We start from the raw sequence: 23,510 nt of genomic DNA, 5'->3' as shown, positions 1-23,510 counted from the left end.
GACAGAAAAATGCTGAGAAAGAATGAATATGTTTGTGTGAGTGAGTGAAAAATGAGAGTAGAAAATCAAACAATGGGGAAAGGGGTAAATAGGAGTTGTCAGGGAAGGGAAAAAGCCCTTGTGTGTGTGTGATCAGTGGTTGCCTTTGCAAGACTTTCTTATTTCTTGTTTTCTATATTTTGTATTGTTCAAACTGTAGCAGAACTAGCTGCTGATGAATCTGGATCCGTGTCCTTCAGAGAAACACAAATTCAGAGGCTTGACACGTCTTGTGTGGTCAGGAGAATTTCCTAACTATTTTGATTACAATGGGTAAGATTTATACAGTCTTCTTATTTTTGATGGACTCAAACCTCTGATGATCTGGATACATACTTTTCAGGCTTAGTAAACCTGAACAGAGCTCATGCAGGCTGGGTGTGGGGCTGCAAACCGTTTGCTCTCTTTTTCTCTCTGTCTTCAAGACATCTGGCTGCAAGCATCTTTAGGATTCCATCAATACCACAGCAAGGGGGAAAACCCCACAGCTGAGAAAAGCAGCCTCAGCTGTCTTAGTGTGGTCCGGCTCATATCGACTCAGTCATCTTAGAGCTATAGATCAGCCCCTACTAAGAATCGGGGAACCAGAAGAATCAGCGGTGAGGTGCAGAGTGTGAGTGCATTCTGTTCTGGTAAAGACCAGGGGGGTCACTGGTGTGAGGGGCTGGTTTTGTGTGTGTGTGTGTGTGTGTGTGTTTGAATGGCAGCTAGACAGTTCCAGCTGTTGTGCTTCATCTGGGCAATTAGCTGTAATCAGCTCTCAGAGCTCTGGGTGTTCTAAGACACTTTCACATGCTGGCACTCCACCAGATAGCCCTCATCACATCCCAATCACATACTCCTATGCGCACACACACACACACACACACACACACACACACAAGTTCTACCTGGAAAGTGAAGTAACAGTGTTAAGCTTCAACTCTCTGTAAAAGTGGAAACTGTACAAGGATAATGTGTATTTGTGCTAATGTGTGTGTGTGTGTGTGCACATCCGTGTGGGTGATGTGGGGAGGTTGTTTGTAGCCATGTCTCTATGGGCCTCTTCAGCCTGTGGCTCTCATTCTGTTCATGCTTCACCATGTGTTGCACACATGTTCCCATCAGCTCTGTGAATCAGTCTTTGTACAGAGCAGCATCCTCCACAGCAGTTTGTACGTATCTCTCCTTGTTTCTAACACTTACCTCGTCTGCCTTTCTTCCTGAGAAAAAGCACTTTCACCTTAATATGCTGGACAAAGTGGGAGCATATACCTGTGGGGACCTAAGTACAAAATTCCCACATGCATACGTGAGAAAAATGTAAGTTTATCCACAGGCATGGACACAAACAGAGTCACTTCCTACCTTCAGGTCTACTGTAACTGATCCCATTGGCCAAGAGAGATTACAGGTTAGTCCAGTGAGCTCAGTGTGCCACATCTCATCCCCACAGTGTGCGAGCTGGGTTGGCCTGCAGTGGCACTGCATGCAGGGATGACTGCTGCTAGGAGCAACAGCTGCTGAACAAAACAGAGCAGAGAAATTCCACTCCCAGTTCCCATAAAGAGTAAGACATGATTATGCACCTTGATGCAGGACAGTTGGGTTACAGATACAGTATGTGTGCATGCCTTCAGAATACTTTAACTAGCAGATATTTTTCAGTATTCAAAATGTTCTATTGATTGGAATTCCAAACTTTACCAGACATGTTTTAATTTGCTCAGGTTGGCCCTCGCATCGGAGGTCAGAATCAGAGACTTAGATTTGATGTTTTTCCTCAAGGACTCAGTGTAGGTGCTTGAACACCGTGTGGCATGAAATGCTGTAGTGTAGTGACAGCTGCTACAGTGATGTATTAGCAAGAACCAACTGTACTGATTACTGTTGGCCAGCGCTTTTCTTTCTCCACCACCCAGGAGCCTCCGTAACCTGCACTCTCTGTCTCATGCCTCCACCAGCTCCTCATGCAGCTCTAACTGACTTGTCGTAAATCCCTTTCACACGGACAGCGAGTCCCACAGATAGAAACGTATCCATATGCATGCACACAAATACTGTGCACACGTGAGCACATGCACTCAGCTCACCCCTGGCCAGAGTAAAGCTCAGCACATTCTTTCAGAGCATGCTGACACCTTGGCAGGATCTATGAGGAGGTTATGGCATCAGGAGCATTTTGTTGTTCCAACGTTTCTGCACTTGTGAATACCGACTCCCCCATCTCAGAGTCACAAAACAAATACAAATTCAACCAAATATTTGAGCTGCACAAAATGCAACATTAGTGGATTTTGGAACAACAAGTGAATGGATGTATAATATTACTTGTCTGGCTCAGTTAAGTTTACTGCCCAATGTATTATATATGTCCATGCCTTTAGGTTTTGACTGTAGTACAAATTTCTTCAGAGTGCAGACTACTAAAGTTGTGAAATTAAATAGTACACTTTAAAAATCAAACATCATCACATTATACAGTAACTTATATAGCCAAGAGTTTTGCCAGAGCGTTAATCGTTTCTTTGTCTGTTGAAATTTCAAGCTTCAAGACTAGACTGTTCATCTCTCAGAGTCAAAACCTCAAGTACAGATTTATCCAAATTGAAGGCAAAAATAAATAAATAAATACCTGGATCTCTGTAATTGTCGGCATAATAAGGATTTATTTGACCAAATATTAGATATATTTACAACAGGATTTGGTAGCGTTTAAAAAAGTGAATACTGTAAATGTGCGTTTGTGATTTTGTAGTGTAATGTGGTGGATGGGTTAAAATGCTATGTGAGAACATGTGGGTCATGTTTTTATGCCGGTTGGTCTGGGTGTGGTGTCGCACCTGACATCGGTTTGAGGCAGTCTATATATGGCATGCCAGAGTACAAGCTGCAAATACCTGTTGAAGACTTAAACGCTGTTGGTGTGGCAGCTTGGCTTGAATAAAAATAACTTTGTGGAGCATTAAATCAGTGTGGGGCTCTAATCTTTTTACTCTACTAGTATTACTTATGTGCCTTATGTGCCTGTGCAAAAAAGGTTAGTTTCAGGGAGGTGCTTGCACTTTTCTTAACAAATTCTAAACAATAAATAAATAAGTAAACTTTCCTATTATTCCTATTATAAATAAATTTCCTACTATTCTCCTCAAATTCTAACTTGACATTTATTCCTACACAATTTAGCCAGAATTAACCGTGCAGTTTCTCACAGCTGATGATGTTTCTCAAATATATTTTTATTGTAAAGCAAGTGGTTTTAGCATCTAACTACGTACTGAGAATAATAAATGAATAAATAAACAGCAGATTTGCAGGTTAGAAGCAGATATGCAATTTCACAGTCTCATAAATGTCAGTTTTGTGCCTTTAAAACTTTAAACCCAGTTTCCCGACAACCCAGTTCACTTTACACTCAGTGTTTTCACTGTTCCTATAGTGTGTTTCCTGCTCTGTGATGAACCTCACTAATTAGTGGTGGCTTGTTGTTACCCAGGTCTATAAATAGGCTTCCTTGTGCTTCAGGCCTCGGGATCTCTGAGTGGTCTTACAAAGTCTGTGCCAACGTGGGGCACAGGGAAGCTAATGTCAAACACATGTGGAGAGGAAAAAGGTTTACAGTGAAGGCAAGCGAAGGTGTTTCATCTTTTAAGTGAGAATTACTCGATTTCTGCTCTACGTCTCTTAGAATTCGCCTTTGATCTCATTGAAGTCAGCTGGCAAGACAAGCATCAAATTACAGGAGAGTGGAATTTAGAGAAATGCTCTCCCTCCCTTGTTCCTAGCTTCATGTCTCCTTCCCTCTGTTCTTTGACACTTGTTTCTCTCACATTTGTTTGCTGTGTGTGTTTGTGTGCACAGCATACCCGCCTCTTGACACATTCGCCTCTATGTTGTGACTCAGATGCCAGTGGAACAGGGTGCGTCTCCCATTTCCAACTGCACATATTTCCGAAGTCAAGATTTGCAAATGTCTTTCAGAAAGCCTCCTCACTTGTAAATAGAATGAGTGTCTGTGGAAAGGAAACTGAACTCCCCTTATGAGCACTGTAGAGACACTAAAAACACTGAATAGATTATTGTCCTTTTAAGTATCTTCTTTAATAAATACAAGAAATGTCATTTTGACTTAGGTCTTGTTATTTGTGTCAGCTTTCATAAAGTCAATACTGCGTATTCTTTGAGGTCAAGTGAGAATGTACTGACTCAGAGGAGAGAGTTCTCTCTATTTCTCACTGTAGGAGAGCTCAGTTTCTGGCCATTGTGTGGCTCCTCCCTGTGTCCTGCCTACATCTCTCCATCCCCTGACCACTTCCTCCTGCCTTTGAAGCTGAGTGCCTCTCTCTGTCGCTGCCAGACAGGATACCCCACATCCTGTGAGAGACAGGAAGGAGCCCTGCTCCTAGTCCCAGACACAAAATCTGCACTCCAGGAGCCTTCAGCAACCTCTTTAATCTGCTCACAAACAAAAACATTACTAGCACAACACAAAAACAACAGCAGATATATTCTTATCAAACTGAAACAAAACTACTTCATCCCAAGAAGCATTAAAGAAAAAAAAATCAAAATCAGTTCTTGGAGATGCACCTCAAATCCGTGAGGATCTCTACAGCTGACAGCAATTTGCCTGAGCCTCTTTTGGATGGGCTCACCCATACTTCAGTGAACACAGGCCAGACCCCATCTGATGCACAGCTAGAAGTGGTTTTGTTTGCTGCACTGATAAACCACATGCAGATGAAACCATTGGCTTTCTTCAACACATACTTATGCACAGTCAGGGTCTGTCAGAGGGTCAGCTGAGACGAGGAGTGTCTGGCTGTCAAAATGTTCTAATGGCCAGCGAGTGACAGTGAAACCTTGTATGTAAGGAAAATTCATACTTTGCTCAGTACACCTGCATGTGTCACCCTTCCAGCACTCATCTCCCAGTCTGTTGACTCATGTCTTACTGTCTGCTGTAAGTCAAAAAAGGACCTGCTTTGTTTCAAGCTCAAGTTTTATTTCAAGGAGACTTTATTTTTAACGTTGACATGTATTTAGATTTTACTGCTAAATTTGATATACTGCAGCCTCACTCTCTGCCACCGCCCATTGTCGCAGCAGTTCAGTTTCTGTTGTGGAGCTTTGCTTTCTCAGGACCTACAGTAGAGCCCCACCAAACCTTCTCTGATGCTTAGCTGCCACTTGTCTTTGGAGAGGCATGCCAACTTTTCAGTATATTGCTGTTCGGCACCATGAAAACAGGCGCACACCCAAACTGCCTGACCTGCATTCAGAAAGTAGAGAGAGAGCGAGGGTAACGGCTGTGGCAGCAATCAGACTGAAACGGCTGCTCCGTGTCCAGCAGCAGCAGTCTAACTTCTGCCAGGAGCAATCAGCCTCACTGCCCTGTTGGCTTTCAGGTGTGGGAACCCCCTGTCCGCCAGGCAGCCATCAAACACAGCAATTTAGTAATTTAGACCATTAAGATGCAGGACAGAAGTCTGAGAGCTGCTATACAGGACGCTGGCAGGGGGACAGATTCACACACCACTCCCAGCATTAAATAGCAAAGCTGTGGAGAGAGGGAATAGCCAGATGCTGGACTGACAGACCGCACTGGCCAACTGAACATGCTGCACTCAGTTTGCATCTCACTAGGTCAGCTCACATACTTTGTACTTGTCATTCTGCCATCTCAGCCATTAAAGATACTGTCTGTGTGTGCTTCTTTTTGCTGACTGGTTCTGTGTGACTGGATTTGTGACTCAAGGTTCATAAAGTTTACTCAGCGACCCTGAAACGGTCTCCCTACAGTAAACATCTCCTTCTCCCAGTGAGGTGTGCAGCTTTGCCGTAGTTCAGCTTCTTCTAGTGTCAAGTAATTGGTAGCTTACAAAGTAGCTTCTCCCCAACACTGTGAATAATGCATTGCTTGTTTGTTTTATGTGTACAATTTTACAATTGATCTTTTTTTCTACATTTGCTTGCCTGTTTTATTTGTTTCAGGTCTATCACTTATGGTCAGCCTTTTATTTACTTATGAATTGATATATATACCCGCAGTACTTACCACACTATAGTGGAGCTCACCATGCATTTCTGTATAATTGCAGAGCTAAAGGCTGGAACTAAGTGTTTGTCAGCAGTGACAGGAGACACCTAGTGGCCATGATACCCTGGTGTCAGAAATTTAGTATTTCATATCTAACCTAATGTTAAAGCTGCAAAAACATGGATTACTCCTTCATATTTGTCTGCCCTCTAGGATTCAAAGTAAGTCTCATCTCTTCTCTCTCCCAGACTGATCTGAAACAGACACTGATCCAGGAGACCCAAGATTTTGTGTATCGTTGATAGCAGGAGGTCTTCTGTCTCCAGCGCCCTGCAATACACAAATTGTGCCAAACAAAATACAAATCTCTTCCCTACTTGCTGTTTTGACATTATAATGTGTGAATGATAATGTTATTGTTTCAAACTTTTAAAATGTGACGGTGTCTCCAGCCTCCTTGATGTTGGTTAAGTCCAACGGCAACAGTCAAACATGGAACAGGAAAGAAACATGACAAGGGAGTGCGGCTAAGTCAGCATGAGGACCACATGGGGACACACTCGCCTGTTGACACTTCAGCTTTTAATATGTTTGAACTGGCACAGAAGTTAATGTAAGCTAACCCCATGGTTCAGGTTTAATTACATGTCTGCCAGGCATATGCACCCCACTCTCTTTTACCCACAAGGCCCCCTCAACCTGATGGTTGCCATGCCAATTGTTTCTGCCACCCACTACTCTGGCTGTATTTTGACAAACTTATTGCTGTTACATGGTTGGTTAGAGGATGGTGGTAGGTCGGGACACAGCCAATGTGTTAATTAGAATAACAGTAGTACTACAATACTGGCCTTTCTGAAGTTTGTGTGTAAATATACATATGCTCCATGTATACAAACTGCAAATACAGTATATATACACATGTGGAACAATGATTTAATAATTGTGAATTACAGTTAATCAAAGAACACAAGCAGATCTGAGAGCTGTCTAACCTGACTATGTGACAGAAGGCTGTTTGTTGCTCTGCCTCACGGTCTCTCTGCTCTGGACAGAGGCAGCAGTGCCAGTGTGCCAAATGGTCAAAGTGGGTCAGTGCTCAGTCAAACAGTGGCTGTAACACATGCATCACACGTGCACCTGTACAAACGTACAGAGGGAGGGAAGGCAGAGGAAAGCCAGAATAGCGTCACCTTCCAAACTCAAATTTAAACTCAAACAGTAGACCCCTTTTTTTACACACAAAAAGTTCTGTGTAACCAGGGTTTTCTGTCTTTTGTGCCTTGGTCACAGCTGCAGTTGCACTGACTGATGTTCTTATGAAATACATGACAGGATATGAATGTTTGCTATATGAGTACATGTATTTTTTTGTAATTTGTTGGCATTAAACTTGGTGCACTCTGTGGTGACTACTGCTGCTGGTGTCCTGTTTCAGAACAAAGACATTCACCTACAAAGCCAAGACCACAGAGGTAATATATTTTACAACCTAATTTGTACCCAACAGTTTATGTTCTCAGCTCTTATTGATCACTCAAAGCCTATAACTTTCTGTGACTCAGCAATTTAATGACTCTTATTGATGACTGCAGACACTCATGCCAAAGCTTATGTGGTTTTGTGAGTATATGTTAAGGCATGCCTGGAAGGAGCAGGGTGTTATTTTATGCGAAAGCTCTCAGCATTCAAAGTTGTAGAACATTTCTTAGAGCAGGAGGCTTCTGTTATAGCTAAAAAGTGAAAAAGTGTACTGCTAATTCTCTTATGTTTTATTCTAGCGGAGAAAGAACAGAAGACTGTTCTTTATGACAGTGAAATACAAGTTCATTAAACAGCAAGAAGGAATAGGCTGCTTTGAAATTAAGTTCACGTCTTAAAAATCTTCTTCTCAAATAGAGTAATAGTCTGCAGCCATGATAGCAACTCTGTGAGGCTGTATGCATACCATGCCCATGTTCTTCCTGTGTCTGTGTGGGTTCTCTCCAGGTACTCCAGCTTCCTATCACAGTCCAAAGACATGCAGCTTAGGTTGACTGGCGACTCTAAATTGTCCCTAGGAGTGAGTGTGGGTGTGTGTGTGGATGTCTGTGTCTAAGTGTTCAGCCCTGTAATAAACTGGTGACTTGTCCAGGGCGTAACCAGCCTCTCACTTAGTATCAGCTGGGATTGGCTCCAGCCGCCGTGACCCTATTCAGGAATAAGTGGCCTAAGTGGCAAACCAACGTATTGTCTAATGTACTGGACAAAGTGAAGTTTGGAGCAGGTTATGGTGCTAGAGGCAGTTCATCCTGAGGAGGACATGGATAGACCAGTTATTCATCCAATATTCAAGATGTTTGAACTCAAAATTTCAAGCTTAATGATGGCACAAGAGGAAAGGATAGAAGATCGCTAGAGGCATTAGGATACACCATGTGGGAACTATGAATGTCTAACAAATTCTGTGCATCTATTTTGTAGAAAAAAATGATATTTCACTGGAATAATAAAACTCTGACCTGCAGGTGGTACTATGAAGGAAATTTAGAAGAAAAATAGGCAATGGACTTTTGAGAACAATGCCTGATGAATTCCAGACCTGCAGAAAGACGTATAGCATAACAAATGACGAGGGTCAGTGGGTGTCGCTGTCAGGTCTGTGAGTCTGGAGATGATCAAGCCAGAGTGAAGGTCATGTTCATATCTGGGGTCAGTTAACAACATCTCTCAACATCGACCTAGGAGAATGGGGATAGAAAGCCTGTATACAACACACACAGCCAAGTATAGAAAACGGGCCTGGGCTCAGACAGGAAAAAGGCTTCACTATATAGGATCATAAAGAGAAACAAGTTGTGTTGGTTGCCTTGTTTATAGTCAGTCTTGTTGTGGTCATTTTGCATCTCTTTGAGATTATTTTGTGTTTTTTAATATAGCTGTATGACTTTCAAACAAGAAATCATATAGTCACTTCATATAGAGGCTCTGCCCAGAGGTTCCTGACTTCTTCATTCCATTCAGCAAGATAAGTTTGGGTTCAAATTAGAGCTTAGTTTTCTTTGGCAAATAAGCACAGGGGCAAAGGTCTTCATCTGTACCCTGAATTTCATGAGAAGAAACCTGAGTCATTCCTCAGTAAGTCTAAGATTTTATGCCAGTGTCTTGAATGGCAGTTTGTTGGGAATGATACAGCTTTACAGTAAATGGTTTTACAAGTTTACTCACATTGCCTGAATGTTTGTGAGCTCACATATGAAAAAGTGACTGCCCATGTTGTCTTATTTTCACAGCGGGGGCGCCATGTACAGAATCAAGTTAATAACCTCTTCCAGGCTTTGCTGTTTTAATGTGAATGCATGAATAAATTGCTGCAGGCCTGTAAACTTTAACAGCTGTTTTGTTGCTCATTTGCACTGCTCTGTATGGCTCATGTGTAGAGTGGAAAATGTCTCTGACAGCTTGCCAGTTATGGACCTGCTTGTTCCCATAAAACATTTCTTTATTTCTGCTGGATTTCTTTTCCCTTACTTGGGTGTATGGGAAAGTCTCCTCTCACTGAGGGAAACTTGTAAAGTTAAGAGTTTAAACATGGTTGATTAATGAACTGTTATTTGAAAAATGCAGATCATTATGTTGCATCAACATAGCCATGGCCATGATAGACAGAGTCCCCCCAATTAATGCAACATCACCAACCTACTTTGCAAGCTAATTAGGAGTCAAATGGAAAATGAAAGTCAGAGCATTTCAATATTTCCCTCAACTACAGCACATGGTGAGCGTGACTTTATTTACAAAGTCTATTTTGTGTCACTTGTTAATTCTGAATCACAGCTTTTAAAGGATAGTTCTATAATGTTACCTTTAATCCTCCAAATAAGTAGAAAAACCCTCAACTGGGTCTTGTTCACTCGACTAAACATCTGCTGAAAACCCAGGTTGGTGTTGGATTTTGTTTCCCCCTTCCCCCAGTTTTAGAGTGAAAAGTAAATATCCCACTCCAGGATTTTGGCTATACCTGAAACAGTCCAGAGCTGGCACCCTTCAAATGCAGAGCTGTTTAATGGAATGACAACATCACCAAATAAATAGATCTAAATATACTGAGAGCGCCAGCTGTGCCCACAAATCACATCACCCTCAAATTCACAGTTTATATACTTCCACAGATTCAATATGATGTCCTCTTAAAATATTTACGCCTTGTTTATCAAATATGTTTAAATAAGTGTGTTGCATGTACACACATAGGCCTGTACATCTCCTGTTGGCTGCCACAGCCCTTCAATTTTAGTGCAACAGTACGTGAGTTTATCTCCAGTAATCATCAGCACGGCTGCAGCAGATGTGTCCTCTCTGCCCCTGCTAGTTCAGAGGAGACAGACTTATGGTGGGAAAGAGAGAAACTTGTCTGAAGAGAAGAAATCTGGTGTGGCAGCTTTATGTGGAGGACAACTGGCCAAAAGTCATTGAGTTTAGTGTGCACAGCTAGATTTTGGTAGCCTGCATTTTTAGATCAGTTAAAATAACGATCATAACTGGTGAATACACTTCAGGAAAAGTTTTGCATTTTGTAAATTATACTTATTCACTTGATTTTTTAGAATTAGAAGAGAAGACTGATGCTACTTGTACCTCTGTTCATTAAGTATGAAGCTACAGACAGTAGAAATTAGCTTAGCCCAAAGACTGGAAACAGGAGGAAACAGTCTGACAGCTGGCTCTCCTGGAGTAATGCACATACAACAACTCTAAAGCTAACTAATTCACAAGGTACCATCTCTTTTTCAGCCACAAGTATAAACAGTTACATGTTGTAGCTAGTTCTTGAAGAACAGCAGTAGTTTTTGTGCTAAAAAAAAAAAAAATCACCTCCTAGCACTACTTAATGCACAGACATGTGGTATTAATGTTCTCATCTAACTCTCAGAAAGAAATTAAACTAATGTATTTCTAAACGTCAAACTATTCTTTTAATGGTGATTTCACACTATTGGTTGTAGCTGCAGAGCTACAGTAAGTCTTCATCTACATTTCTATGTAAAGTGCCTTGAGATGATTTTTTTTTTCTTGTGAATTGGCGCTAAATAAAACTGAATCGAATTGAATTTAATTACTGTAACTTGAGTGGCAAACCAGAGCTCTGTGTGGCTTTGTTCCTATGTTGTATAGTTTACCCCCTTTGTTGTCACATTGTGTCCAAACTATGTGGTTTCTGTATGAAAGATTCTGGAATATATGTGGGCTGAATTCTGTGGGCTGCAGACCCACTCTGAGCCCACCACCACAAGAACTAACAAGGCCACAGAAACCCTCCATTACACCACAGCTTCACTTTTAGCCACCATTCTTCAGCTCAACAAAGGAGGCATTCAAGTTCATCCAGAAAAAAAAATCTCAGTGAGCTATAGAAATAAACCATGTCACTGTTTTACATTCATGTTACTCTACAGTCTTACATTCATTCTGTGAAATGTGTGTGTTACAGCAAGACAAAGCTAGTGAATCCTCATAGCTGAATAGATCCTCAACATAAAGTACCAGCTGAATGAGAAAACAATGGTCCTGCTCACTGGATATAACTGCTCCAGTACTTTTATAACATAAGATCATTCTTCAGTGGCATTAGGATATATAGGATGGAGGGAGGGGGGGAAGAAAGAGAGAAACCCAAGACATAAACACATGGACCTGGGTGAGCAATAATAGGCACAGCAACCTGCCAACAGGAGCTGTGGCTTTCGGGAATGTGCACAAACATGCCTGTCGTTTGCCCTCAATGCTGAGAATCATCTCAGTCTGTCTCACCTGCAACTTGCAGATGTTTGAAGGCTGAAAATTATATTTTGGAGAAGAAAACTGCTGAATGCCATTATTCTGTGCCAGTATTTGCTACATTTACTTTAAAAGAAATTTGGCAAAAACCCTTGAAGGAATAATTTGACATTTTGAGAAATATTATGTGCTTTCTTCATTGAGAAACTGATGCCACTCTCATGCTAAATGTCAAGCTACAGCCAGCAGTCACTTAGCTTAGCATAAAACCTGAAAACAGTGGCTAACCTGGCTTCATAACAAAATGCACCAACTGTACTAGCACTTCAAAAGCTTATATAATAACACAGTATACTGCGTTTAAGAGTAAAGATGACAGCTCATCATTTTATGGAGGGTTACATCTATATGTCAGGCAACCAGCAGAGGCTCCAGGAAGTCCATCCATCTATAGGGTCACAGAGGACTAGAGCCAATCCCAGCTGACATTGGGTGAGAGGTGGGGTACAGGTTGCCAGTCTATAACAGAAGAAAGTTAGTTTTCAATTAACTATTAGCTTGTCTTTTTACTAAGCAATAACTATTTCAGGGGCAGAAGCTGTGATGGTACCATGTGGTTTCTTCTGTCCAATTCACTTCACCATGACAGCTCCTCAGCTGCTTTCTCAGCAGTGAGTTGACAGCATAGACAGCAACTTAGTTTATACAACCTCCAGTTTCAGTTTTTCTCTCCATCAAGCTAGTGTAATTTATTTCATTGTCACCCTCATCAGTATCATTTCCTACATCACATGCCACAAATGTAAACTCAAAAGGCAGAGATGACTTTCAGATCTTTGTGAAGTGATAGTGCACAGTTTGTCACATGCTGCTGCTTCACGCCATATGGTACGTCTTGCTGTCCTTGTGCCTCAGCCCGACCTTTTTGACCTCATTCTTATCAATATGACACTGTGCCAGAGTCACCCATGTAGACTCCTGTGGTCCATTTATTACCTCTCTGCAGGGTATTTACAGTAAAGATGCAAGTCAGAACACTGTCAGCTGATGTTATCAAAGCCAGGAGGCTGTGGGTGCTGCCAAGCACATGATTCAACACAAAACAGTCAGAGCAGTGATTTATGTCAAGGTGTGTTTATAAGTGACATTTGTCCAGGAGAAGAAAATGTTATTGTGAAATTACAGTCTATATGTGGAACTACTGCATATGTCAATGAATTTAAAATTATTGAAAATTCACAAAACAATGTGAATAAAAAAGTTATGTATTATACAAAGAAAAATATTTTGGTGATATTATTGTTTTATTTTCTGTCATGGTATCATTCATGGTAATAAGTTTGTGTCAGAGTGGCAGATATAGACTATTCATTGCACACTCTGGGGCTATTGGACTAAGCCGGTTATAAAGTTTCAGCTCAGAGTAGTGCTGCCACCTGAAAGAAAGTACAGCATGCAAAGAATTTCCTGAAATGAAATGTAATCATATTTCCCACTAAATAGCAGAATATACACCAGAGGACTCATCAAAGTCTGAGTGGCTCGCTAAAGCACTTGTTGAAAATTATACAATAGAAGCCCAACAATCAAAGTTAGACAAGAACAAATTCTGGAGCTCATTGAAAGGGAAATTTCTATGGGTGGAACAATAACATTATACAGTATGGAAATCAAAATTCACTGAATATTGGTTTTCCTCTTCACAATTTTGAATTTCCACTTGAATGGTAAATGGTCTTATACTTGTATAGCGCCTTTCTATGCTTTTTTTTTTTTTTTTTTACAGCACACTCAAAGCGCTTTCACATTATTCGGCCATTCACACTCCCAAGCACTCACGCATTCACACACCGGTGACATCACCGGGAGCAACTGGGGGTTCAGTGTCTTGCTCAAGGACACCTCGACATGTTGACTGGGAGTCGAACTGCTAATCCTCCGGTTAGGAAACTACCCGCTCTACCTCCTGAGCCACAGCCACCCCCATGAACCACAGCCGCCCCAATAGGTAGCAGTGTACCAACAAGCTGTTTCCTGATCTGCCAGAGAAACTGACGGGCGAAGGCGGGTACACCCTGGACAGGTCGTCAATCCATCGCAGGACTAACACATAGACGAACAACCACACACACGCACTCCTATGGGCAATTTAGAGACACCAATCAACCTAAGCTGCATGTCTTTGGACTGTGGGAGGAAGCCGGAGTACCCGGAGAGAGCCCACGCAAGCACGGGGAGAACATGCAAATTCCACACAGAAAGGTCCCAGGTGGGGCCCGAACCCAGAACCTTCTCGCTGTGAGGCAACGGCGCTAACCACTGCGCCACCGTGCTGCAAACTTGACACATTGAAATGTTCTTACTTTTGTTGCAGGGGAGCCTTTTTCCTCACAGTAGACATGGAGAGCTGGCAGCCCAGGGCGACAGCAGCATTACTGAAGATGGTGTGGCAGTGGAGGCTGTAATCCATGGCTTTCCTGTACTGATTGGTCTCCCAGAGGCCAGCTGGTGTTGGGTTTCCATTCAAGCAGGTGGGCTAGGATGTTTTTTGGTCTTCTTTGAAAGAAGATAGTCAAGTTGAGTCCTTCCATGAGGCCCCGAGGACCCTGCCACTGCAGTCATGCTGATGAGAAGCATCCCTGTTGCAAACATATAAAAAGACAACAGGATTAGAGAGAGCAGCTGGAAGACAGAGATTTGGCAACAGGTAAACACAACACCAGTGTGAAGAAGAATATCTGGCAAGTGACTTGAAAGGTCTTGAACCAGTGTGGGAAACCTAGGCTTTGTCATGGGTGAAATGTGTCTGACTCAAAGCTTGTGAAGAAATAAAAGACACAAATGTTTTCATTTCAGGAAGGTGGCTCAGACAGGGTGGAGTGTACAGAGCTTGTGAGGCAGCTCTCCTGCTGGGAGAGGCGCAAGGGTAGGTGAAGCTGTTCACTTACCCCACAGAGGAAGTGGACAACTTTAGGAAGGGCCTTGACAATGTGTTGATTGGGTCTTTTCGTCAATCTGACTGATCTAGTGTTTCTCACTGTGGGAAGGCCTCAGGGTTGAAATGGTTTCCTAGTATTTTGCCTGGCCACACAGATGGTGGAAAATAGCTCTGTAGTGGGTTTTGCTTGGCTAGGCAGCTCTGTTTTATTTGGAGTCCTGTGCTAAAGGATGAGTAGCCCAGCTTGACTGGAGCAGGCCCAAGGCCTTTGGAGATCACTCAGGCACTAAAAATCCATATGTGAGATGTATAAACAGCAGCCGGTGTTTATTTACAGCATTCGACCCTTCAGCATGTACCCCATGCTTTATACCGCTACGCTCTGAAAAGAGGAGCTGAAGTCTGGGTAAGGGTAAGAAGCACATACAGCAACCCACAAACTGAAGTAAGCTCCGTGTCACTTTAATAATTTATCCTAGACAAAAATAATAATTGAACGATACCTTCTTATTTTGCTACAGACTTGGAAATTGTGGCAACTAAGTACTTCAAGGAGGCCCATTGCGTTCACTTTGGGAAATATGCTTTTGCTGAGAGATAGATCAGAAAATTAATAAGTCTCTCATATCTGTCTATTTAATATGAAACCACCACCAGTAGCAGGTTAGCTCAGTTTAGCATTAAGACTGGGAAAACAGGGAAACAGCAAGACTGGCTCAGTCCAAAAGTAACAACACTGTTAAGGTTTAGTCCCCCTCACCAAAAGGGTGAGGGAGAACTGGGGTTGGACTCAAGATGGCTGACCCAGGTGCTAGTACAAAAAAAGGGGGTTTAATGGAATAAAAACAACATAACAGGGTCCATAATACATACAATAAGGGAAGGGCAGTGATGACTAAGGAGACCAGGACGGTAAACACACAAACTAACGACAGGAACTAGGACTGTCAGCGTAGCATCTTACACATGTCTAAAAATATGCGGGTCTAACACAACAAACATAACTTACATAGGGTAAGTATTATCCATTACATGTCGCAATGCTCTGGCCACGACGGGGCGTCTGCCAGAGGTATAAATAAGGAAGCCAACAAATCACCGGAATACGCCTCAGGTGTGCGAACCGACCCACGAGTCACTAATTACCCGATGCGACACAGCTGAGGCGTTGATCCCGCAAAAAGGGAGAACAGGAGAGGGAAAAAGAAAGAGAGGCAGGTCGCGCCGAGCGGACCTGACAAACACTGGCATAAACACTGATAAAATGTTATTAAACAAATGAGACATGTTAGTTCCTGAACTTTAGAGGTGCTAGTATGTGGGCTTTATTGCCTTGGAGAGAGGCAGACTAACTATTTCTCTCCATTTCCACAATTTAAGCTAACCCAGTGCTAGTTGTAGCCTTACATAAACTAGGCAAATTTAAAAGTGACTTCAGGGAAGCATACATGTGCCAGATTATGTTTTTTTTTTCTGGCTGGGACCAGTCGCTGCTGGTTGCCTGACACATAGAAGACAATTTCTCATTTTTACTTTTAATTTTTAACATGTTAATTTGTGACCTTTAGAAATACTTGTAGGCACATTTTATTATCTTTGGACAGAGCCAGGTTTCCAACACAGCTGGGTCCCAGTGAGGATTTGCAGCACACTCACAGCAGGACAGCAAGACATCCTGTGCCTCACAGAGGTTACAGATATCCATATCACACAAATCTTATGTATCTCTTCAAGGATGCAAACATCCACAAGGACATTTTAAGCACTAGCAAGTACCAAAGAGCCTCTGTAACCTTTTCATGAAGTACATTAACATAAAGATTAGGTAGTCTACACGTGCTCTGCTATTCAGTATCTAGTGTTTAGAGATTCCTGCTTTGCATACTCCACCAGTGGGTTGAGGATGGATAAACATGGGCACATGAAATGAGGAAGTCAGCAGAATTCTCATAGTTATTGTGACTAGACACCCAGATGAAATATTTCAATTGAAAACAGGGAAAACCTATAACCACTCTTTTATGTGTGTGGAAAAACAGAGAATCTTTGAGCTATATCTCAGAGAAGAGATTATGGTGGTACACAGTCGATGGTTGAAACAGGAGCATGAAGGATTTATGACTGTTCTGAACCCAGAAACGTCATGTCTGCTTCTCTCCTGGTAGTCGACCAAACTGTGATAATCACAGAGTAGTGAGTCCACCAAAAACAAAAGGGTTTGCATATGATCATGCCACACATCACGCCTGGAACATTGATCTTTGGAGCCTGTACTTTAGGTTACAGTATACTTCCACGTATATATGCACATGAACAAACACCAAAACAGCTACCATAATCCTAACTGACAAAAGAAAATCTAGGCTTCATAACTGAGAAGTTGGTGCTGTATTTTTAGATTTGCATAAAGAGTTTGATACAGCCAGTCACGGTGTTCTCACTCCTAAACTCCGTAAATGCCATTTTTCATGTAAAGCACTAACATAGATGTCTTTATACTTTTCCAACTGGGTGCAATGTAATAAAATTAATTATGCACTTTCCGGTAATAATACACAACAAGTATACTTCAAAGGCTGGTGTTAGGCCCTCTATTATTTAGTCTGTATAGTAACAGCTTCACAGGTGCAAATGTATGCAGATGACACTGTTGTAAACGCACACAAAAAACAGCTGATGCAGCAGCTGTAAAAGGATTACACTGTGGCTTGATTAATCAGGCCTTTGTTTGATTATCTTACAGTTATCTTGAAACAGTTGAAAGCAACTCTTTCGTGTATGATGCTGTTTATTTACTGCTCTTCCTTTACTGTACATCTCTGTATAATTGTGACCTTCCACGTGACTGTAGATGAAAAGTAACTTTAATACAATGAAACATTTAACATTTTACACGGTCCCTTACAAATAAATGAATGATATAAAGCATATACCATTTCTTGATCCTTTTCATTATACATGGTACACATAGAGTAACATTAAATGGTGTCTTCATGAACACCACCTGTATTTGGTTTGGAAATGAACCTGACATATACACTTGAAATGTACCCCAGTAGTCTTTTCATTCTCTAAACTCTTACAGGACTTTTTGATGCTCAGAGCGTATTTCTATGTTTGATTTCCTTTGATATTTTCAGTGAGCTCATGTTTTCTGTTTGTTAAGCTCATTTCAGCTGAGTTATGTGTCTTATCACATGTGTCTTATACCAGCACGTGTTGAAGGATTATAGCATGGCACACATTTTCCCTACTATGGCTGAGGCACCTTGAGTTACAGCCACTTCAGAGCCTGGTTTTAGAGGTCTATTAACCACTAGTAATTAAAATGTCACTTTAAATGACATCCAGTGCACTCCTCTCCCTGGGTTGTAAAAAAAAAGTAAAAGACAAAAAAAAAAACCTTGCATGAAAAAGTATGGCCTCTTGCAGTCTACACTCATTACTAGAATGAAGGCTAAGACATTTTGGCAGTGGCTTTCCATGTGGGCCTATGTAACATGCTGGCTATAATTTCCTCTCTGTGTTCACCTATGTTTTGTCAGCTAGTAAATTTCTCAAGAATTTATTGGAAGGTACAAAACAGTGTCAAAGAAACTGATTGCTGTTGAAATAACCTTTGCTTTAAGTGCTATTTTCAAATATTCTGGCCTCTTTGTTTATGAATGGCCTCAAATAAAGTCCAGATGCTACAGGCATTCATACTGTAGATTCTGTGTAAGAATCTGAAAGGATGAATACTTTCCATACCACACAAGTACTAAGCAAATCAAAACAGAAAGACCTCTGGGTTCATTTACCATGTGACATGGAGAATATTCAAATGTATGTTATAGATTCAACATCAGGCTAAAACATGATGAGAAGACCTGTGAGAAAGTAAAGCTGTACCCTTGTGTTTGTATATCAGGATAATGATGGCAAATATGGCTTTGGTCAGTTTGTGCACAAGACATTTCTCAGCTGGATTCTGCCTATTGCACCAAATCCCCCATAGCAAAGGCCAAAAAGAAAAGAAAAGAACCTATAGCTGTAAGCTGGTTAGAGTCACAGGAGGAGTCCAGAGTCATTCTTGCTTGTTTTATTTGGTTGGCCACAACCTGTTATGATATATGGACATCTCTAGCAGCATGTAAGTAAAACTAACCACAAAGTAGGAAGCCTGAGGAATTATTTTGCACCTCTCCTACCTCTCCTATGCTGAGGTGAGGATAACTTACCTTCTCCTCTTCCTGCAGGCAGCTGGGAAGTGTGCCAGAAACACTAAAAATAAAGCAACAAGAAGAATTTAATCCCTATCACAAACATACCAAAGCCAGGAAGAGATTAAAAACTGCTTCTGAAAAACATTTCTGGATGGTGACAATAATTCCATATATTCCACAAGATATTTTCTTTTTATATTTGAGCCTTTTTCTTAGGTTGGGAATTTAAATAAATGCTCTTGTTTTTGGTTAACATTGTATACATAGTAGATACTATATATCACCGAGGATTATCTCTTGCCAAAAATAATTGAAGTTGGTATTTTTGGTCAATATGAAAAGGCTACTGTTTCATATGTTTTTATACCCCGGGCAAGAGTCAAGAGTGCTATCACTTGTGATTTTCAAGTGTAAGTGTTCCCTTGGAAAACTGCACTGGAAGCAGTAAATAGTACAGTTTATTATAACTAAATAATAACTAAATATTAACAATAAAATGAATTCATTTAAAAAAAACATGAAAGACCATTTCAATACTACCTACAATAATAAGAGTATAGAAAATCTATTAAAGTTTAGATTGGAACAGAATAGGTTTTATTGCCATGTCACTCAGCATCCAACCTATGTAATATAAAAACAAATGGGTTGTGATCTCACACACACACACACAGAGAGAGAGAGAGAGAGAGAGAGAGAAAGAGAGAGAGAGAGAAAATTGTTGAATGTGAACATAGCATGTGAAGGAGTAATACTAGTACATACCGTACTGTATCTTGTGCTGGAGGAGTATCCCTAACTTCCAGTGAAGGACAACACTCCCCTCTGCTGTCCACCAGCTGTATTCTACCCAACAACATTTGATTATTTATTTGAGTTTACTTTGCCTCGTCATTTTGGCACATAGTGGACATTAAACCTGACACCTGTATGTGCACTGTAGTAAACGTCAAGAAACTCAGATATCTTACTCATTGCAGTAGCGCAATATTCCGGGGTACTAGACGGCGTGAATGCATCACTACTGAACAGGTGATATATTCTGTTGCTATGGTGATGACGCTTGACACTGAAAACCGTAACACAACCCTGGCATCTCCTACAACACCTTACGTCAGGTTAGTTGAAGCTGTTTTGCGCCTTTTGTTGTGCTTTTTAAAATTCGAGTTGTAATTCTAACTGCTAATACTGAACTTGAATGATTAACTAGAAAAAAAATCTGATGTTTTTAGACTAGATAGGATTTCCCATGTTTTCCCACAATGCATCGCTTTATTTTGTCTAGTAGCTCAGGGAGATGATAGGGAACGGATAGAGCCACCCTTTGCTCTCACCCGTACCAAGCGACCCCCTGACAGCATCTCTGACATGCCCTGCAAGGCGGAACGCACTTAGCCGATGTGGCTAATCTGTCCAACAATTTAGCTACAGCCTTTTATAAGATTTTCGATAGTCGGTTATTTTAAACCATAAGGTAAGTCCCCGCTAAGTGTGTATAATAGCCTCGTTAGCTGGTCAGCTAGGCTAGCATAATTAAGGCTTAATGCGTACTTTCCGTGTATGGAGAGTGTTTCATTTAAAGATACTATAGAATTGTGGTATTTTGATGACACTTTGCTTGTTGCTGCAAACGCAATGCAGCTTTTTTTTTACTTGCATATTTTATTTCGGTATTCATCCTAGCAGAGTCGCTTCACTGACATTTTAACTCTTACAGCAGGTTTGCGTGTTAACTATTTCCATTGTTTCTTGGTCAGAAAAAGCTTAGCGTTCAGTTAAATCGTTGAATGGTGGGGAAGGAAAAGATGAGGTGCCAGCTACTAACACACGCTGATTGATGTTGATTAACCCTAGGTTTTCATTGTTAAACTCACTGGTTGGTGAATTAAGCGAATGCCGAATTTATCAGATAGCTTCCACCATATCAAAAAAAAAAAATCGTTCACGTTCTACGTTTAGCACATTTCTTTTTACGTGTTGCATTCTATTTCGTGGGTGTAAAATGGTGATGGGAGTTTGGCGTGACGTTTTCCCCGTTCAACAGAGAATAGCACGGGGGCTAGCTTGTTTGCGGTTCCTGAAACTGGACAGCTCCTCCCTGGACATAACATTATCTGCAAGGACAGCCTTTGTGTTGACCGAAATGCAGCGATGGCATCCACATTACGTCAGGTCATAAAACAACATAACGTGAAATGTTTTGAAGTCGCCCACAGGCCCCGCTCGCCATGAACATGTTTGCTGCCGTTTACGTTTTGTTTGATAAAGAAGGTCACCATGTCCTGAATGATTTCGCTGGGTGAGGCACAGTGTGTGAAGTAAGTGAGTGTCTGGCAGCTGCTGCCAGGGACCAGCAGCAGTTTAATTTGAGACGTGGGTTTGGGGTGCTGTCCGCAATGCAGGTGCTGAAATTTACTGTGGAAAGACTCAAGCGTCTCTAATGGACAACGCGTAGTTTATATCCCGTTATAGCTGTAGGCAGCGTTTGTAAGGACTACACCCTTTAACCTTTAGCTGTTTATCTATTTGCTAATAATATTTATCATAGTTGTTCTCACATTTTCTAAAACAATCATGTGTGAGGAGTAGGTTGATTATTGCAGTACGAATTTCCCCTAAAATACTTGGAAGTATAGAGACCAAACAGCTTCATTACAGGAAGACCAGTGACTTGTAAGCTGTTGTTGTGGCTCAGGATGGTAGATACTAGCTAATGTTTCATGCTGCTGCAGTTAATTGATTATTTATGTTCTCTGTATGGGGAAATGCTAGTTTGTGTGTTAGGAAAGGAAGGACATAGGAAGTCAAAGGACACAGCACACTGATTGAACATTAATCTGTTTCAGTTTGATGTAGTTGCTGATAGATTTGTATTTAACTCCTACATTGCCTCTGAACAAAGGGCAGTCAACTTTACGCTCATTAGTTCACTGAAGTTTTATACATACTTCTTTGTACCACAGACACCTTCATGCTATGGGATGGGTTGTCTTTTCTTTGGCTGAGGTCATGTCTTTGCAAATGGCACGCTATCTAAGCTATTCTAGGAAGGGGAAGGGATGAGAGATATGCTTGCAGTGCAGGGTTTACCGGAAGGATTCCACATTACTCATCAATAATAGATTATCTTCATCTTTATGACACACCACTGGCTCTATTTGTGATTACCAGTCTGTGTTGTAGTTATCACACACTTTGCTTTTCTTATGCAAGCAATGAAAAAAAAAAAAAAATCACACAGACAACTTTTCAAACTGGGGTGTGTGTGCACTGAGATGCATATATTATTTATGGCAGTGGGCTGATGATGTAAGAGTGAGACGCTCTGGGATGTTTTATTGAATCACATGTATGCATGCAGGGAGAGAGGCTTTCTCTGCACATAGGAGGGGTCTTTAGAAGGGATCCATATATTCTCAACTGTCAGCCCAGTACAGTTGTCTGTTGGAGGGTGGACATGTTGGGGCTGAGTGATTGTTTCTCTGTCTCTGTCTTGACTCTGAATACAAGGATGTACAGTGACGGGAGGGAAGAGGAAGGTGGGGCAAGGAAGGAAAGAGAGAGGTCTACTCGCTCAAGACTGGGAGCCACACCCGGTGTCATTGTGATGTCTATCATTGTGTTCAGCTTTGATTTTTTTGTTTCTTTGTTTGTTTGTTTTTGTTTTTATTGGCCATGGTATGGACATTGAAAGACAATATTCTGTAGCAGAAAGAGGTGTAATTCCTGTTGCATTTATTTATGTGACTTGTGAAGAGAAGCTGCACTACAGAATACACAAATGATACATGACCCTATTGTTTCAGCACTTTGAGATTTGCCACTTTAATCCAGTGTAAGAGTTCATCTTGATTATATTACTTATCTTCTGTGCTGAGGATGAGTATTTCCATTGGATATCCTAATAAAATTACAATATACAGTGCAGATCAGATTAGTGTGCACTGGATTAGTGTTCCCTTTCAGATGACTGGTCTTGAAGGCCCACACTGCTCACTCTCATGTTCTAAATCAATAGCTTCATGTCAGTGTTTGCCTGCTAATTACAACACTTTGTCTGTTTAGGGTTACTTAGCCTTTCTCTGCTATTGTCTCACTCTCGCATTGACCCAGCTTGGTTAATAATGATGGCCTACACAGCTACTCTGCATATTAACAACTGTGCCAGCTCACTTTTTCTTTGCTTTTTTTATGAACAAACAGGATTAGAGTTTTTACACTTGGTTAGTGCCAGCTGGCTTTCATTGTGGATGAATTTGATGTTATTATTCAATAGTGATTAGTTTTATCTACCACATCTGGTTTGCAGACAGTACAAAGTTGGAGCACATCCCAAAACCCAGATGTTTATGGAGGAGAGGGTGAGAGTTAGCGGCCTGTTTGTCAGACCGGTTGATTTTTGCTTTTTGTCAGCTCTGTCTTTCCTTCCTTTCTCTGTGTCTCTTCCTTTTCTGTCAGCACTGTCACTAGGTTGCAAAGGCGCTGTGTGTCCAAACATAATCAGCCATGGCATCATCAAATGTTACCCTGGAGAATCAGCTGCACAGTGCAC

At 41.3% G+C, this 23,510-nt stretch overlaps 2 long non-coding RNA genes across 2 annotated transcripts; one reads left to right on the top strand and one right to left on the bottom strand.

Moving 5' to 3' along the window:
- Positions 1 to 10,946: 10,946 nt before the first annotated feature.
- Positions 10,947 to 20,067, bottom strand: LOC109954738 (uncharacterized). The gene is made up of 5 exons (XR_002274181.1): positions 19,930 to 20,067; positions 19,724 to 19,804; positions 18,974 to 19,016; positions 14,179 to 14,454; positions 10,947 to 12,334 (listed from the first exon to the last, which is right to left on the bottom strand). It is a non-coding gene; the product is annotated as an uncharacterized LOC109954738 (long non-coding RNA).
- A 38-nt stretch (positions 20,068 to 20,105) lies between these two features.
- On the top strand, positions 20,106 to 23,510 carry LOC109954737 (uncharacterized). The gene is made up of 2 exons (XR_002274180.1): positions 20,106 to 20,432; positions 23,417 to 23,510. It is a non-coding gene; the product is annotated as an uncharacterized LOC109954737 (long non-coding RNA).

The sequence above is a fragment of the Monopterus albus genome, unplaced genomic scaffold (assembly GCF_001952655.1).
Source record: "Monopterus albus unplaced genomic scaffold, M_albus_1.0 scaffold12.1, whole genome shotgun sequence".
Classification (NCBI taxonomy): Eukaryota; Metazoa; Chordata; class Actinopteri; order Synbranchiformes; family Synbranchidae; genus Monopterus; species Monopterus albus.
The sequence above is the reverse complement of the archived record's forward strand: the minus strand, read 5'-3'. Positions and strand labels throughout refer to the sequence as shown.